General features: G+C 38.4%; 1 long non-coding RNA gene across 1 annotated transcript in view; it reads left to right on the top strand.

The window, feature by feature from the left end:
- Positions 1-15891, top strand: part of LOC106800391 (uncharacterized) — a 91262-nt gene extending 75371 nt beyond the window's left edge. The window contains exon 6 of the long non-coding RNA XR_015554275.1: positions 15841-15891. This is a non-coding gene — a long non-coding RNA (uncharacterized LOC106800391). The remainder of the gene's footprint in view (positions 1-15840) is intronic.
- The last annotated feature ends 1145 nt before the right edge of the window (positions 15892-17036 follow it).

Here is a 17036-nt window from a genome sequence, read left to right as displayed (position 1 = left end):
TGTCCCTGCTATGTAGAGCTACTAATGGAGCACAGCAGGAAAAGTCCCAGGATATGATGACAGCATTATAATTTCAGTTTCTACCAGCTTTACCTCCTGGGACAATGCATCCATAAATTTACTGTTTCTACGTAAAGCAGAATTACTTTTATTTGTCCTCAGTTTGCTTCTTCAAGCTTCACGGGATACCCCCATACCCTAGAATGACAATATTTGGTGAATAATTCAGAGTTCTTGATCTATATAAATTGTACATGTATATGAACTCAGACCATCAATATGCATTTGAAATAAATTTGGAAATATTCATGGGACTAAATCATCTTAGTATCAGAACTACTCTGCATATCAATGTGTAAGAATAATTTTCGTTAGATTTTTCCTCCTCTAAAATTTGAAAGAGAAATGTTATTCATATTTGTGATGATTGCAGTGGCAATAGAAATGGTAATTTCAATATTTTTATGAATACATGAATATTCTTGTATCATTCACATGGTTTATGAGTAGTACGTTCTGTTGAGGCTAAACGAATGTGAGGCCTAAAGGCACAATTACATTTTTAATTCTAATTTCTTTCCAGGAATTTTAATATATATTACCAGCTTTTAACTTGATGTTTTATAAATTGTTGTAAGGCAATGTGGGAGAATGGAAAGAAAACTGGATCTGGAATTTCTAAAACCTGTGGAATGTTGCATAATGCAGGGGCCTAAGACTCTGAAGCCAGCTCTGATCTGGGCTCTGCCATTTAAGAGACAATTCACTTTCCTTGGACAGATCACTTCACCTCTCTGGACCTTAAGATTCCTTGTTTGTAAAAGGAGGGCTGAGGTGAGGGTTAAGGAACATAGTGCAGGTAAAGCACTTGCACTGGCTCCACCACTAGCTGTGTGATGCTGGGCTAGTCACAACATGTAAGGGCATCAGTTTCTGTCTTTATAGCTAAAAGGTCAGATAGAGTAAACTCTATCTAAATTCCCTTTCAACACTGCAATTTATATTCTTATCTGAAATGCAGGGTTTTTTTTCACCATAGCCATTTACTCTTTTAAGTTTCTTTTCTGTTAAGTCTTCCATGACCAACACCCACTCCTATCTCCACACGCCAAGAAGACTAAGTCCCTCTCTCTGCATCCCAAAATATCTTGTCTCCTGAGATTAAAAGCTATTAGGACCAGAGACGGTTTCTTTCTCATCTTCGCCTCCTGGAACTACTGTACACAGTGCCTAGTACACAAGAAGTGCTAAATAAATGTTGCTTGAATGGGCGCAGAGATGGATAGATGGATAGAAGGATGGTATATTAATTTCCTAAGGCTGCCTTAACAAGTACCACAAACTGTATTGCCTGGGCATCTGAAATTAAGGACTTGGCAGGGACCATGCTCCCTCTGAAACCTGTAGTGGAGAATATTTCTTCTAGCTTCTGGTGGTTTGATGGCAATCCTTGGCATTCCTTGGCTGGCAGCTGCAGTACTTCAATCTCTGCCTCATATGGCATTTTCCCTTCATGGGTCTATATGTCTGTGCCCCTTCCCCTCTTCTTATGAGGATACTAGCCCTGTCAGATGAGGGGCCCACCCTACTCCAGTATGATCTCATCTTATCTCAACTAGTATTACATCTGTAAGGGCCCTATTTCCAAATAAGGTCACATTCACAGCTATTGGGGGTTGGGACTTCTATATATCTTCTTTGGGCACACAATTCAATCCATAACAGAGATGTTTACAGAGCAAAGAGCTTAATCCCCTTCAAAAAAACACACCTTTCTGCAGCCCGAGTAGAATTTAGTGTTCAAATATATTTAATAAGTCTTTCTTTTAAGTAAAGATTAAAAACTAAGTGAGAAAAAATAAAGTGGAATGAGGTAGAAGCCAGAATCCTAAATCTTAAAGGTGGCGTATAATTAGGGAGAAAAAAAGGAAAAAGTCCAATTGTAGACTATCCCAGTGGTATGGATCTCTAGTAGAGTCTCCTCTACTAGAGAGCTTCTAGCAAGAGTTGGAGAACTCCATGCACTCTTTCCTCCATCCCACAACTTGAACTCTCCAGCCACAGATCTTGGTTATATTGTGTCTTTGAAAGTTCACCACACTCCAACAGATGTCACTGAAGTTAAAGGCAATGGAGGGCCGGCCCCGTGGCTTAGCGGTTAAGTGCACGTGCTCTGCTACTGGCGGCCCGGGTTCAGATCCAAGGCGCGCACCGACGCACCGCTTCTCTGGCCGTGCTGACGCCGCGTCCCACATACAGCAACTAGGAGGATGTGCAGCTATGACATACAACTATCTACTGGGGCTTTGGGGAGAAAAAAAAGAGGATTGGCAATAGATGTTAGCTCAGAGCTTGTCTTCCTCAGCAAAAAGAGGAGGATTAGCATGGATGTTAGCTCAGGGCTGATCTTCTTCACACACACACACAAAAATAAAATAAAGGCAATGGAAATAAAGTGGAGTGGATGGCCTCTAGCATTTCCCACTTCCTATGTAAATACTATATACATATGATTGTTATCAAACATAAATTTGCCCTTGTTTTTAACTCACTACATCATTTTATACTCAATAGGAACCATGCTTGTAATTTTTTTTCTTCTGGAAAGTCTTACCCTTAAATTACACACATATACAAATGTAATTTTATTCACTTTAGTCAGTTTACCCTTGATCTTTATATCCATTCCTAATCTAGGTCAAAATACATAGGAAAGTGTGTGATGCAGAAGAAAGGAACAAAGGCCTACACAGCTGGTGATGGAGGTCAAACACTGAAGGCACCTACTTTATGCTGGCTCCATCTTTTATAATAATAGTGCAAAGGACCTCTAGACTTGGAATTTTATGTTATTTCTTGTATGTTAGCACTTTAGAGACTATCAAAAAAAGGTTGATTGATAATTCACAGTTAGCATAGTGAGAATTTGCTGCACGGATCGTACAAACGGTATTCCAGCTTGGCCCTGACCACAGCAACGTGGTGGGCACAAACAACAGATCTGAGAGTGCACCTGTGTTCCCCTAAATTCTCAGTGCCCTCTGAAGCCAGGATCTTCTAAGAAACAACACACTTTTATCATTCTATGCCAACTGGACCCTGGGAACTCTTTCTGGCATTAAGTCTATTATTCAAAAATAAATTAAGTGAAAATAGTCTCAGAAATATGGGAACCTCCTTATTTCTAATTAAAATAAACTTTAAGTCAAATATATGTTTTAAAAAATAGTGGAATGTCTCCTAGTGTGTGCTATTGTTTAAACTTAGAATCAGGCATTTATCATTAGAAGTCTTTGCCAAACAATTTTAAAAGATGGTTAAAAAAAAAAAAGCTAAAACCGTGTAATGCATCACCAAATCCTGTCCCTATAGCCTCTCTAATGTGTCCTGAATCTGTGTACTTCTCCCCACCCCCACCTTCAGCATCCTAGTCCAGGCTACCAGTAACTCTCACTGGGAATCCTGCAATAGCCTCCTATCTGGTCTCGCTGCGACCTCTTTTGGTCCCTGCCGGTCATTGCATGCAAGCTGATCTTGAGAGGGTCGAATTTGATCAAGACTGCTGCTGCCTTACTCCCTTCTTAGTCTCCTTCTTCCTTCTCCCTTGTAAGAATGTATGCTCAGAATCTGATAAAGTAGTAGGGGTTGTAGAGGGAAAGAATTTCAATTCCACCTTTCTCCTCATCTCAAATGCTGCTTAAACATCATTGGGTTTATATGGACCTTAATTTCATTCCCATCATTTTATGAACAAATAAAATGCCTTCACACTGTATGAAAATTTAGACTAATGCCCTTGAGGGTTCTTTGCAGTCCAAGATTTCCATGAAGAGAGAGACAAGTTACAATAGGTCTTAGGGAAAATTCTATGTTACATATTGTATTTCTTAAATTCTAAGATGCACATTTTTCACATTCTTAAAATCTCTGCAGTCAAGATGTGTATTACAATTAATGGTGGGTCATGGCTTAATCAGCAAAATTTTTTCTTTCTTAAACTTCCCTAAAATAATTGTTCACCTTACAATCCATGATGTCTTAAGTAAAATGCAATACCTATTCCTTGAGGTCCCAGTGAAAGTCTTATTGTGCCGTCATAAACTTGTAACTCAACATCAGTTTTCTTTTTTGCATACATAATCAGATCAACGAATATTTATTGAGCATCTACCATGCGTAAGATGCTCTGTTAGGTACTGCTGGAGATAAAAAGTTGTTTATTCATTTATTCAGCGAGTATATATTAAATATTTACTATATGCTAAATTTTGTTGTATTCTTAGTGGTGCATGGTGATTTACACAGGTAAGATCTCTATATTCATGGAGCTTATATTCTGCTATGAGAGAGAGTAAAGAGGTGAACAGAAGATAAAAATAGTAATGACAAATTGTAAATATTGCTATGAAGGAACTCTATATTACATTAAAAAATAAAAAGTTTTATTGATCTCAATTATTTTTCTGTCTTTTCTGTCCCTGAACACGTTTCCTCAATGGCCCAGAAGCATTTCTGAATAAATTGTTGAAGGCAACATTCCCAGAAATATTTCGATTCAGTCTGAAGCTCAGAAATCTTTCTGAGTGCTCTCTCTGGAAACGAATCTACTTCTTCCTATTGCTACATTTTCTTTTAGCTACTGATTGTTCTGGAAATATGTTTAATTCTGGATATTTTGCCTTCATGCTTCTAATGCTTTCACAATATATAAGTATGGGAATCAAACAATAAATCAATAATTTTTAACTTGCTGGTTTTATTCCTCTAGGTTACAGTTTAGATATCAGAATGTATTTAGATTATATGTTTACATCTAAGGTAAATGTGATTCATGTCTTACAGAGGACTTTCTGTGTTACTTTCTCAGAGAGGATGCACAGCAACTTATAGTCTTTAAGTGATTATATCCTAAACCCTCCTTGTAAGATTGCCTGCAATTTTTTGTATTGTGGTAAAATATACATAAATATAATAAATATAAAAAATATTATAAAATATTAAATTTATAAAAAATTAAATATAAAAATATTTTATATTTTATATAAAATATAAAAATATAAAATTTACCATTTTACCATTTTTAAGTGTGCAATCCAGTGGCAGTAAGTACATTCACATTGTGTGCAAACATCATCACTATCTATATCAGAACTTTTTCATCATCTCAAACAGAAACTCTGTACTCCTTAAACAATAATTCCCCATTCCTTCCTCCTCCAGCCCCCAGCCGCCACCATTCTACTTTCTTCTCTATGAGTTTGACTACTCTAGGTACTTCATATAAATGCAGTCATACAGTATTTGTCCTTTTGTGTCTGGCTTATTTCACTTAGCATAATGTCTTTAAGGTTCATCCATGTTGTAGTTTGTGTTAAAATTTGCTTCCCTTTTAAGACTAAATAATATTCTGTTGTACCACATTTTGTTCATCCATTCTTTTTTTTTTAAATTTTTTATTTATTTATTTTTCCCCCGAAAGCCCTAGTAGATAGTTGTATGTCATAGCTGCACATCCTTCTAGCTGCTGTACGTGGGACGCGGCCACAGCATGGCCGGAGAAGCCGTGCGTCGGTGTGCGGCCGGGGTCCGAACCCGGGCCGCCAGCAGCGGAGCGCGCGCACTTAAACGCTAAGCCACGAGGCTAGCCCTGTTCATCCATTCTTCTGTCGATAGACACTTGGGTTACTTCCACCTTTTGACTATTGTGAATATGCTGTTATGAACATGGTTATACAAATATCTCTTTGAGAGCCTGCTTTCAGTTCTTTTGGGTATATACCCAGAAGTGGAAGTGCTGGATCATATGATAATTTTATTTCTAATTTTTTGAGGAACCACCATACTGTTTTGCATAGTGGCTACACCATTTTACATTCCCAGGAATAGTGCACAAGATTTCCAGTTTCTCCACATCTTTACCTATACTTGTTATTTTGTTTGTTTTTATTAATTTATTTTTATTTTTTTTGATATTTTTTAACTTTTATTTTGAACTAATTACATAGTTAGAGAAGAATTGCAGTAGTTCAATAAACTCCTGTTTAACTTGACCCCCAACATGTTAATAAGAACGATATTCTCTCATATAACTATTGTGCAATGATCAAATTTGGGACGTTAACATTGGTACTATAATATTATTCAATTCATATTTACATTTATATATATCAATTCATATTTAAAACTTCCAATTTCCCAATAATGCTCTTTATATCTCCTTCAATCTCATGATTTCACAATGCACTTCATTGTGTTTTTTGGTTTTTTTAGTCTCCTTTAATCTGGAACTGTTCCTCAGCCTTTTACGGTGTTTTATGACTCTGGCATTTTTTTTTTTTATTTCATCACTGGTTTATTTATTTTTTTTTTCTTTTTTTTTTAAATTTTTTGTTTATTGCAGTAACATTGGTTTATAACATTGTATAAATTTCAGGTGTACATCATTATACTTCTATTTCTGCATAGATTACATCATGTTCACCACCCAATACTAATTACAACCCATCACCACACACATGTGCCGAATTATCCCTTTCGCCCTCCTCCCTCCCCCCTTCCCCTCTGGTAACCACCAATCCAATCTCTGTCTCTATGTGTTTGTTTATTGTTGTTATTATCTACTACTTAATGAAGGAAATCATACGGTATTTGACCTTCTCCCTCTGACTTATTTCACTTTGCATAATACCCTCAATGTCCATCCATGTTGTCACAAATGGCTGGATTTCATCGTTTCTTATGGCTGAGTAGTATTCCATTGTGTATATATACCACATCTTCTTTATCCATTCATCCCTTGATGGGCACTTAGGTTGCTTCCAAGTCTTGGCTATTGTGAATAACGCTGCAATGAACACAGGGGTGCATGTATCTTTACGCATTGGTGTTTTCAAGTTCTTTGGATAAATACCCAGCAGTGGAATAGCTGGATCATATGGTAGTTCTCTCCTTGATTTTTTGAGGAATCTCCATACTGTTTTCCATAGTGGCTGCACCAGTTTGCACTCCCACCAGCAGTGTCTGAGAGTTCCCTTCTCTCCACATCCTCTCCAACATATGTTGTTTCCTGTCTTGTTAATTATAGCCATTCTGACGGGCATGAGGTGATATCTCATTGTAGTTTTGATTTGCATTTCCCTGATAGTTAATGATTTTGAACATCTTTTCATGTGTCTGTTGGCCATCTGTATATCTTCTTTGGAGGAATGTCTGTTCAGGTCTTTTGCCCATTTTTTAATTGGGTTGGTAGTTTTTTTGTTGTTGAGATGCATGAGTTCTTTATATATTTTGGAGGTTAAGGCCTTATCAGGTGTATGGTTTGCAAATATCTTCTCCCAATAGTTAGGTTGTCTTTTCTTTTTGTTGATTATTTCCTTTGCTGTGCAGAAACTTTTTAGTTTGATATAGTCCCACTTGTTTATTTTTACTATTGTTTCTCTTGCCCGGTCAGACATGGTGCTTGAAAATATGTTGCTAAGACCAATGTCAAAGAGTGTACTGCCTATGTTTTCTTCTAGAAGTTGCATAGTTTCAGGTCTTACATTCAAGTCTTTAATCCATTTGGAGTTAGTTTTAGTGTATGGTGTAAGGTAAGGGTCTACTTTCATTTTTTTGCACGTGGGTATCCAGTTTTCCCAACACCATTTGTTGAAGAGACTTTCTTTTCTCCATTGTATGTTCTTGGCTCCTTTGTCAAAGATTAGCTGTCCATAGATGTGTGGGTTTATTTCTGGGCTTTCGATTCTATTCCATTGATCTGTGTGTCTGTTTTTGTGCCAGTACCATGCTGTTTTGGTTACTATAGCTTTGTAGTATATTTTGAAATCAGGGAGTGTGATACCTCCAGCTTTGTTCTTTTTTCTCAGGATTCCTTTAGCTATTCGGGATCTTTTGTTGTTCCATATAAATTTTAGGATTCTTTGTTGTATTTCTGTGAAAAATGTTGTTGGAACTTTGATAGGGATTGCATTGAATCTGTAGATTGCTTTAGGATGTATGGACATCTTAAATATGTTAATTCTTCCAATCCAAGAGCATGGAATATCTTTCCATTTCTTTGTGTCTTCTTCAATTTCTTTCAGCAATGTTTTATACCGTGTACAGCTCTTTCACCTCTTTGGTTAAGTTTATTCTTAGGTATTTTATTCTTTTTCTTGCAATTGTAAATGGGGTTGTATTCTTAATTTCTCTTTCTGCTACTTCGTTGTTAGTGTACAGAAATGCAACTGATTTTTGTATGTTGATTTTGTATCCTGCAACTTTACCATATTCGTTTATTACTTCTAAAAGTTTTCTGGTGGATTCTTTAGGGTTTTCTATATATAAAATCATGTCATCCGCAAATAGTGACAGTTTCACTTCTTCCTTTCCCATTTGGATCCCTTTTCTTTCTTTCTCTTGCCTGATTGCTCTGGCTAGGACTTCCAGTACTATGTTAAATAGGAGTGGTGACAGTGGGCATCCTTGTCTGGTTCCTATTCTTACAGGGATAGCTTTCAGTTTTTCACCATTGAGGATGATATTAGCTGTGGGTTTCTCATATATGGCCTTTATTATGTTGAGGTACTTTCCTTCTATACCCATTTTATTCAGAGTTTTTATCATAATTGAATGCTGTATCTTATCAAATGCTTTCTCTGCATCTATGGAGATGATCATGTGATTTTTATTCTTCATTTTATTATGAAGATTGATTTGCGAATGGTAAACCATCCCTGCATACCTGGAATAAATCCCACTTGATCATGGTGTATAATCTTTTTAACATATTGTTGTATAGGAGTTGCTAGTATTTTGTTGAGGATTTTTACATCGATGTTCATCAGTGATATTGGCCTGTAATTTTCTTTTTTTGTGTTGTCCTTGTCTGGTTTTGGTATCAGGGTAATGTTGGCTTTGTAGAATGAGTTAGGGAGCTTCCCCCCCTCCTCAATTTTTTGGAAGAGTTTGAGAAGGATAGGTATTAAGTCTTCTTTGAGTGTTTGGTAGAATTCACCAGGGAAGCCATCTGGTCCTGGACTTTTATTGTTGGGGAGGTTTTTGATTACTGTTTCGATTGATTACTGTTTCGATCTCCTTACTGGTGATTGGTCTATTCAAATTCTCTACTTCTTCTTGATCCAGTTTTGGAAGGTTGTATGATTCTATGAATTTATCCATTTCTTCCAGATTGTCGAATTGGTTGGCATATAGCTTTTCATAGTATTCTCTTATAATCTTTTGTATTTCTGAGGTGTCTGTTGTAACCTCTCCTCTTTCATTTCTGATTTTACTTATTTGTGCCTTCTCTCTTTTTTTCTTGGTGAGTCTAGCTAAAGGTTTGTCAATTTTGTTTATCTTTTCAAAGAACCAGCTCTTGGTTTTATTAATTTTTTCTATTGTTTTTTTGGTCTCGGTTTCATTTATTTCTGCTCTGATTTTTATTATTTCCCTTCTTCTGCTGATTTTGGGCTTTGTTTGTTCTTCTTTTTCCAGTTGCTTTGGGTGCATTGTTAGATTGTTTATTTGAGAGTTTTCTTGTTTGTTGAGATAGGCCTGTATTGCTATAAACTTCCCTCTTAGAACCGCTTTTGCTGTATCCCATAAATTCTGGCATGTCGTATTTTCATTTTCATTTGTCTCCAGGTATTTTTTGATTTCTTCTTTGATTTCTTCGTTGACCCAGTCATTGTTCAGTAGCATTTCGTTTAATCTCCATGTATTTGTGGCTTTTCTGATTTTCTTCCTATAGTTGATTTCTAGTTTCATACCGTTGTGGTCAGAAAAGATGCTTGGTATTATTTCAATCTTCTTAAATTTATGGAGACTTGTTTTGTGGCCTAATATGTGATCAATCCTGGAGAATATTCCATGTGCATTTGGAAAGAACGTGTATTCTTCGGTTTTTGGATGGAATGCTCTGTATATATCTAGTAGGTCCATCTGTTCTAGTGTGTCATTTAAGGCCAATGTTTCCTTATTGATCTTCTGTTTGGATGATCTATCCGTTGGTGTAAGTGGAGTGTTAAAGTCCTCTACTATTATTGTGTTACTGTCTATTTCTGTTTTTATGTCTGTTAATAATTGCTTTATATATTTAGGTGCACCTACATTGGGTGCATAGATATTTACAAGTGTTATATCCTCTTGTTGGATTGTTCCCTTGATCATTATGTAATGCCCTTCTTGGTCTCTTTTTACAGTTTTTGTTTTAAAGTCTATTTTGTCTGATATGAGTACTGCTACCCCAGCTTTCTTTTCATTGCCATTTGCGTGGAGTATCTTTTTCCATCCATTCACTTTCAGTTTGTGAGCGTCTTTAGGTCTGAAGTGTGTCTCTTGTATGCATCATATATATAGGTCTTGTGGTTTTATCCCATCAGCCACCCTATGCCTTTTAATTGGAGCATTTAGTCCATTGACGTTTAAAGTAGCTATTGATAAGTATGTACTTACTGCCATTTTTAAACTTTTTTTTCCTCAGTGTTTTAGTAGTCCTTCTCTGTTCCTTTCTTCTTCTATATAGAATTGATGGTCTCTTTAGTTTGACCTCTGTCTGAAAGCTCTACTCTTTAACTCCTCTCCTCCTTCCTTTTATGTTTTTGATATCATATCGAACCTCTTTTTTGTGCATTTGTCTCTGTTACTTTCTTATCGTGGAAATAGATAATTTCTCCTATTTGTGGTCTTTGCTTTTCCCCTTAAATCAGTCCCTTTAACATTTCTTGTAGCACTGGTTTCTTGGTGACAAACTCCTTTAATTTTTGCTTGTCTGGGAAATTTTTTATCTCTCCTTCCATTTTGAATGATAACCTTGCTGGGTAGAGTATTCTTGGCTGTAAGTTTTTTCCTTTTAGCACTTTAAATGTATCGTGCCACTCTCTTCTGGCCTGTAAGGTTTCTGCTGAGAAGTCAGCTGATAGCCTTATGGGGTTTCCTTTGTATGTAACTTGACTTTTCTTGTGGCTTTTAGGATTCTCTCTTTATCTTTAATTCTGGACATTTTGATTATGATGTGTCTTGGTGTGGGCCTCTTTGGGTTTATCTTGTTTGGGGCTCTCTTTGCTTCCTGTACCTGGATGTCTATTTCCTTCCTTAGGTTAGGGAAGTTTTCATCTATTATTTCTTGAAATAGATTCTCTGCCCCTTTGTCTCGCTCTTCTCCTTCCGGGACACCTATAACACAAATGTTAGTGCACTTGATATTGTCCCAGAGTTCCCTTAGACTGTCCTCACTCTTTTTAATTCTTTTCTCTTTTACCTGTTCAGCTTGGGTAATTCCTTCTAGTCTTTCGTCCAGCTCGCAGATCCGTTCTTCTGTATCTTCTACTCTGCTTTTGAGTCCCTCTAGTGAATTTTTCATTTCCAGTATTGTATTCTTCATTTCTGATTGGTTCTTTTTTATATCTTCCATTTCTTTGTTGACATTCTCACTGAGTTCATCTATTCTTCTCCCCAGATCAGTGAGCATCCTTAACACTCTTAGTTTGAATTCTCTGTCGGGTAGGTTGCTCATTTCTGTTTCACTTAGTTCCTTTTCTGGGGTTTTGTCCTGTTCCCTTACTTGGAATGTATTCCTTTGCCTCCTCATTTTGCCTCTTTCCCTGTGCTTGTGTCTACGTATTAGGTAGGTCAGCTACGTCCCCTGCTCTTGGATAGGTGACCTTATGTAAGTGATGCCTTAGGAGGCCTACAGTGTGCTTCCCTCAGTTCTCAATGTTCCAGGGGTGACCCCTATGTGGGCTACGTGTGTCCTTCTGTTGTAGCCTGTTTTCTCTCCCTGTAGGCGCCCAGGGAGGCTGAGTTATGCTGCTGGCCAGCTGCTGTAATGCTCAGCTGCTTGTAGTTGTTGTGGACCCTTCAGTCTCTTTATCAGGTGTGGGGAGTGCCAGCACAGTTGGCTGCAAGTTCTAATACCACATTTGTGTTGCAGTGTTTCTTTTAAGTGAGTATTCCCCCAGCGTGGCAGGTTGTTAGGCTCAGGGGCTTACAATTGCTGTAAGCCTTCAGGCTTTAGGTCTCTTCTCAGCTCTCTGAGGATTGCAGCTGGGCGGGGCTGGGCTCAGGCACAGGAGCACCCAATTGTTTCAGGCTTTGGAAGGTGGGGCAAACCCCCTATGTGTGTTTTTGAGAAGCACAAGTCTTCTGCAGCTGACAAGCCCTGCCACCCACAGGTCCACACACACAGTCAACACAGTCCTGCCCTGTGTGCGCGCCCTGACCTCCCGAAGCGGACCCAGTCTCTCCACGGCAGGAGCCCCACACACTCCACCACCGCCCCACACTCTCCACTGACTCCTTGTGCATGCCCTGCCCCACTGAAGTGGGCTCAGATGCCAGGCTGCAGAGAATCCAGTCACCAATCTATGCAGGCCCACAAGTTGCCTGAGGGCTTGTTGTTGGGTGGGGCCAGTCTCTAGGGTGGGCTGCCTTCCCTGGCTGAGCTGGATTAAATGGGTGCTCCAGCGGGTGGGGCAGACTCTGGGCTAGCAGGCCTCAGGGAGAACTCCAATGGCGTTGTGTCAGCACGCCCACGCCAGGCCACAACAATGGCCGCCACCAATGTCCCAGTCCCTGGAGAGGTCTCACTTCTCACCGAGATGCACTCAGGGCCTATTAGGTGAGTCTCTTTTCACCAAAGCACTGTGCACCCTTCTTTCTGGTTATTTTAGGTTGCTTTCTGAAACGGATGAGTTTGCGTGTGGGCCCTTTAAGAGCCGGTTTTAGTTTCTTTGTAAACCAGGTTTTCTGGGGGTACTCCCCAATGTTTTAGTAGCAGGCAAAGTCAGATATTATGTGCTGGGTCCACAAAATGCCCATAGCGGGGGCGCTCCCCTGCTCAGGGTCCCACTCCTCCGGGGAGGGCTGCGTACCTTTCAGCTGCTCCTGGGCGGCCGTGAGGCACTGCGGCTTGTGAAGGTGGTGTTTTTCCTCTCCAGAAGGGAGTTTCTGCCTCTTCTACCTCAATTAGGATTGTCCGTTGTTGCAGGAGTTCCTCTTATCCAGTTTTCAGTTCTGTCTCAGGGGTAATTTTTCCACAAGTAGTTGTAAATTGGCTGTGTCCTGGGGAGGAGGTGAGTTCAGAGTCTGCCTACGCTGCCATCTTGACTTCCGACTCTGTTTGTTTTTATAATAGTCATCCAAATGGGTGTGAAGTGGTATCTCATTGTAGTTTTGATTTGCATTTCCCTGAAGATTAGTGATGTTGAACACCTTTTCATGTGCTTATGGCCATTTGTATGCCTTTGGAGAAATGTCTTTTCAAGTCCTTTCCCCATTATTTAATCAAGTTGTTTGATTTGTTGTTGAGCTGTTGGAGATCTTTATATATTATGGATATGAACCCCTTATCAGATATGTGATTTGCAAATATTTTCTCCCATTCTCTAGGTTGCCTTTTCTCTCTGTTGATAGTATCCTTTGATGCATAAAAGTTTTTGATTTTGATGAAGTCTCATTTATCTATTTTTCCTTTTGTTGCCAGTGCTTTTGATGTCATATCCAAGAATTCATTCCCAAATCCAATGTCATGTGCGTTATCTTATGTTTTTTTTCTCTGAGTTTTGTAGTTTTGGCTCTTACATTTAGGTTTTTAATCCAATCTGAGTTAAGTTTAGGGTGAGAATTCGTTCCTTTACATATCCAGTTTTCCCAATATTATTTGTTGAAAAGACTGTCTTTTCCCCATTGAATGGTCTTGGCAACCATGTTGAAAATCATCTGGCTATATATGTGAGGACTTATTTCTGGGCTGTCTCATCTATTCCCTTGGTCTATACGTCTGTCTTTATGCCACACTCTTGTGGTTAATTTAGCTTTATAGTAAGTTTTGAAATTAGGAAGTATGAGATCTCCAACTTTGTTCTTTTTCAAGATTGGCCTATTCAGAGTCCCTTGAGATTCCATGTAAATTTTAGGATTTTTCTATTTCTGCAAAAAGTGTCATTGGGATTTTGATAGAGATTGCAGTGAATCTGTAGATCACTTTAGGTAGTATTAACATCTTAACAATATTAAGTTTCCCATCCATGGACACAGGATGTCTTTCCGTTTATTTGTGTCTTCTTTAATTTCTTTCAGCAACATTTTGTATTTTTCAGTGTATAAGTCCTCTGCCTCTTTGTTTAAATTTATTCCTCAGTATTTTATTATTTTTGATGCTATTGTAAATGGAATTGTTTTCTTACTTTTCTTTTTGGATTGTTCGTTTTCAGTGTATAGTAATGCAACCATTTTGCCTGCAATTTTTTAAGGAATTCTATTTGATAGGTTAGTTCACCCTCTTACCCCATCCCCTCCATGCCTCCTGCCCTGTTATGCCATAAAGAGAGCATATAGTTGAGAGGCCCTTAATATGGATGTGGTTTCTAATGTAATCATGTTGTATTTTGCAGACTATTTCCTTTCACCAGACTCTAATGTTTTACTTTTATGCTTTTGGAAGGAATGAGGACAAAGACATAAAAATGCACCTCTAGGCCTTTCTGATCTCATCCTTGGACTACATATAAATGACTATTTAACAGTATTCTTATACAGGTTTGGGCTCCACTAGATTATTTTACTCTGTGCCAGATTCTTTATCAATATTGTTCTTATTCCTTTGGTGGAGGGCAGGGGTCATGATGAGTGTAGTTTCCACTTACCTGGAAACTTCAATGTGACGTGTCATTTTCATTTACACCTGTAATTGAAAACTAAAAATTGTTCTTCCAACTCAAGACTAGGCAAGTCTTTGAATGGAGTGATTGTGGCATCACCTTTGGCATCAAGCTAAAAAAGACATCATCTGGGAATGCTAACCTGAATATGAGAAGCAGTTTGCCATTTTTAAGATTCCAGAAAGACACTCAAACACCTTTGTTTTTGCTTTAATATTGTTTCCTTTTGAGCTTGACATATGTACTACAGATAAAATATTTCATAATTTGATATTTTCCTTTGGACTATAACCTCTAGGGGACAGTCAGTATTGTTGAATAAATGATTCAATACAGGAATATTGCACAACTAGTCTTGTGACATTTTGAACATGAGTTGTCATTTTTCTGGGATGACTTGTTATTGAACAAATTAGATTTCCCAAGAACATGGCCATTCCTTTTTCTGAAGTAATGAAACACTTGCTTGACTTGCTTTAGGTAGCTTTGCAAATCTCCACTACATTATCTTTGTTTTCCTCAAATATCACAAGTCATTAAATCTGAAAGCTTGAATGAGATTTCTCCAACGTAGACTTGAAAGCTTCAAGGTCCTAGAGCAATATTTCTCCAAGAGACGATTTGGCCACATCTGCAGATGGCCCAGGTCTTTGCTGGGTGTCACAGTCCTTAAGACCTCCTGTGTCCTCTGGCCATGGTGAAGGGGCTCTTAGGGGCCTCCTGAGCGGCACATGGCTTTAGGAAGTCATATCTTTTATGTCAAGGTTCATGGCTACCACTCAGAAAGGAGTATAACTAACAAAAGTCATTTGAGGGCTACTGAGTAATTCAGTAAATGACAACTTTGACTTTGAAGCATGACTTTGCCAGAATCAGTCTAGAATGTAGGAGACAAGGGAATGACAAGGCAGACTTGTAGACAGGTAAATAGCAATTCACTCTGAGCCCTGCACCAGACAAAGGGTGAAATTGCCCAGGTAAACAAGCAGATTGCCACCATCTTTGCATCATCAGAGTTTGGCCCAACTGAGAGTCTCTAATCCTCACACACAGCAGGAGGGAGAACCCCAGTTGCTAGACACAGGGGTCAGTGAAGTATACTCTATTTTGGCTATTAGGGCAAAAAAGGATCTGGCCTTAGATGACTGGCCCCTGACCTTCATTGGTGATTGCTTGTGGTTTTCCTGTGCTCTTCTTCCAGGACCTCATCTGTCTTCGAGGAGGAGAGGCACAAGAATATGAACTTGAGAGTATGTAATTCATGTACATGAAGATGTTCCTGGTTCATCCAAAAATTGCAATTTTGAGAAACCCATATATAGGTGAAGATAACTTCAGTCATTTTATAAGGAAAGTTATTGTCTTTAAAATAATTTGTCTATAGAAATGATCAAATTAGACCCTGTCAAATTATTCCTTAAAACACATTAAAAAATTAACTACTATATAAATGAAGTGGAAATCACTTTATAGCAAGAACAATTATGACAGTCCAGCCTATTAAGAATGGTCTTCAGTGACTCACAGTGAGACTGATTTAGTCAATGGGAATTCAGCCATGCCTAACTGATCAAAAGGAGGATATTCACAGAAAGTTATTTTCGTCTTTACCATCCAAATTCAAGAATTAAACTATAACAGCAAATAAAGGGGAAACTTTTAAAGCAACCCAGACCAATTGAAAATATGATTTACTTGAAGTAGTGACCAAGAAAAAAATAAAGTTTGTACCAATTATAAATTTGTCTAAAGCAGATACGTACAGGATAAAAGCAGAAAAATACAATCAAATGGAAAAAAAGTAAAAGATAATGAATTTGGAGTAATTCTTGTTTTTGAGTTTTACCTAGACTAGCCTCATTGGTGCTACTGCAGCTTTTGTTATTTCCATCTTTTGATATTTCCTAGAAGCAAATATCTCACTTAGCCATTGAGTCCAAGGTAGGGAGGCAATCAGGCAGTAGCAGTCTGGCATCTCCTTCACACCCAGCCCATGGGTCTCCTTTTGGGTCTCTGGGGCAGAATCCTCAGGAAGCCAATTGGACTGAAGAGCCCTGGAGTATGGGCTAGTATGCTTTGCAATAAAGTAGACCATATTCATCAGGGAAATTTTGGTTGAGAGTAGAGCTCCAGAGTCCTTACAATTGGAAGAAAGGTATTCAGTATTTTGTTCAAGGTAGACTTGAACAAAAGACCCAGGCCTGATGTGGAAGCGGTCCTTGCTCACTGGAGCCTGGGAACACCCATAGACTTAATGTGATTACAGAGACATACATCTTTTACCCCTTTGCAGACACACCTCTGATATTGGTAAAGCAGTAACGCTGATATCAGAAATATCAGTACTGCTCCCCTAGTTGATAAGCAATTTAAGATTCACTCACCATGCCAGGCACT

Source organism: Ceratotherium simum, chromosome 14, assembly GCF_057802395.1.
Source record: "Ceratotherium simum simum isolate JZ-2026a chromosome 14, ASM5780239v1, whole genome shotgun sequence".
Lineage (NCBI taxonomy): Eukaryota > Metazoa > Chordata > Mammalia > Perissodactyla > Rhinocerotidae > Ceratotherium > Ceratotherium simum.
The sequence above is the reverse complement of the archived record's forward strand: the minus strand, read 5'-3'. Positions and strand labels throughout refer to the sequence as shown.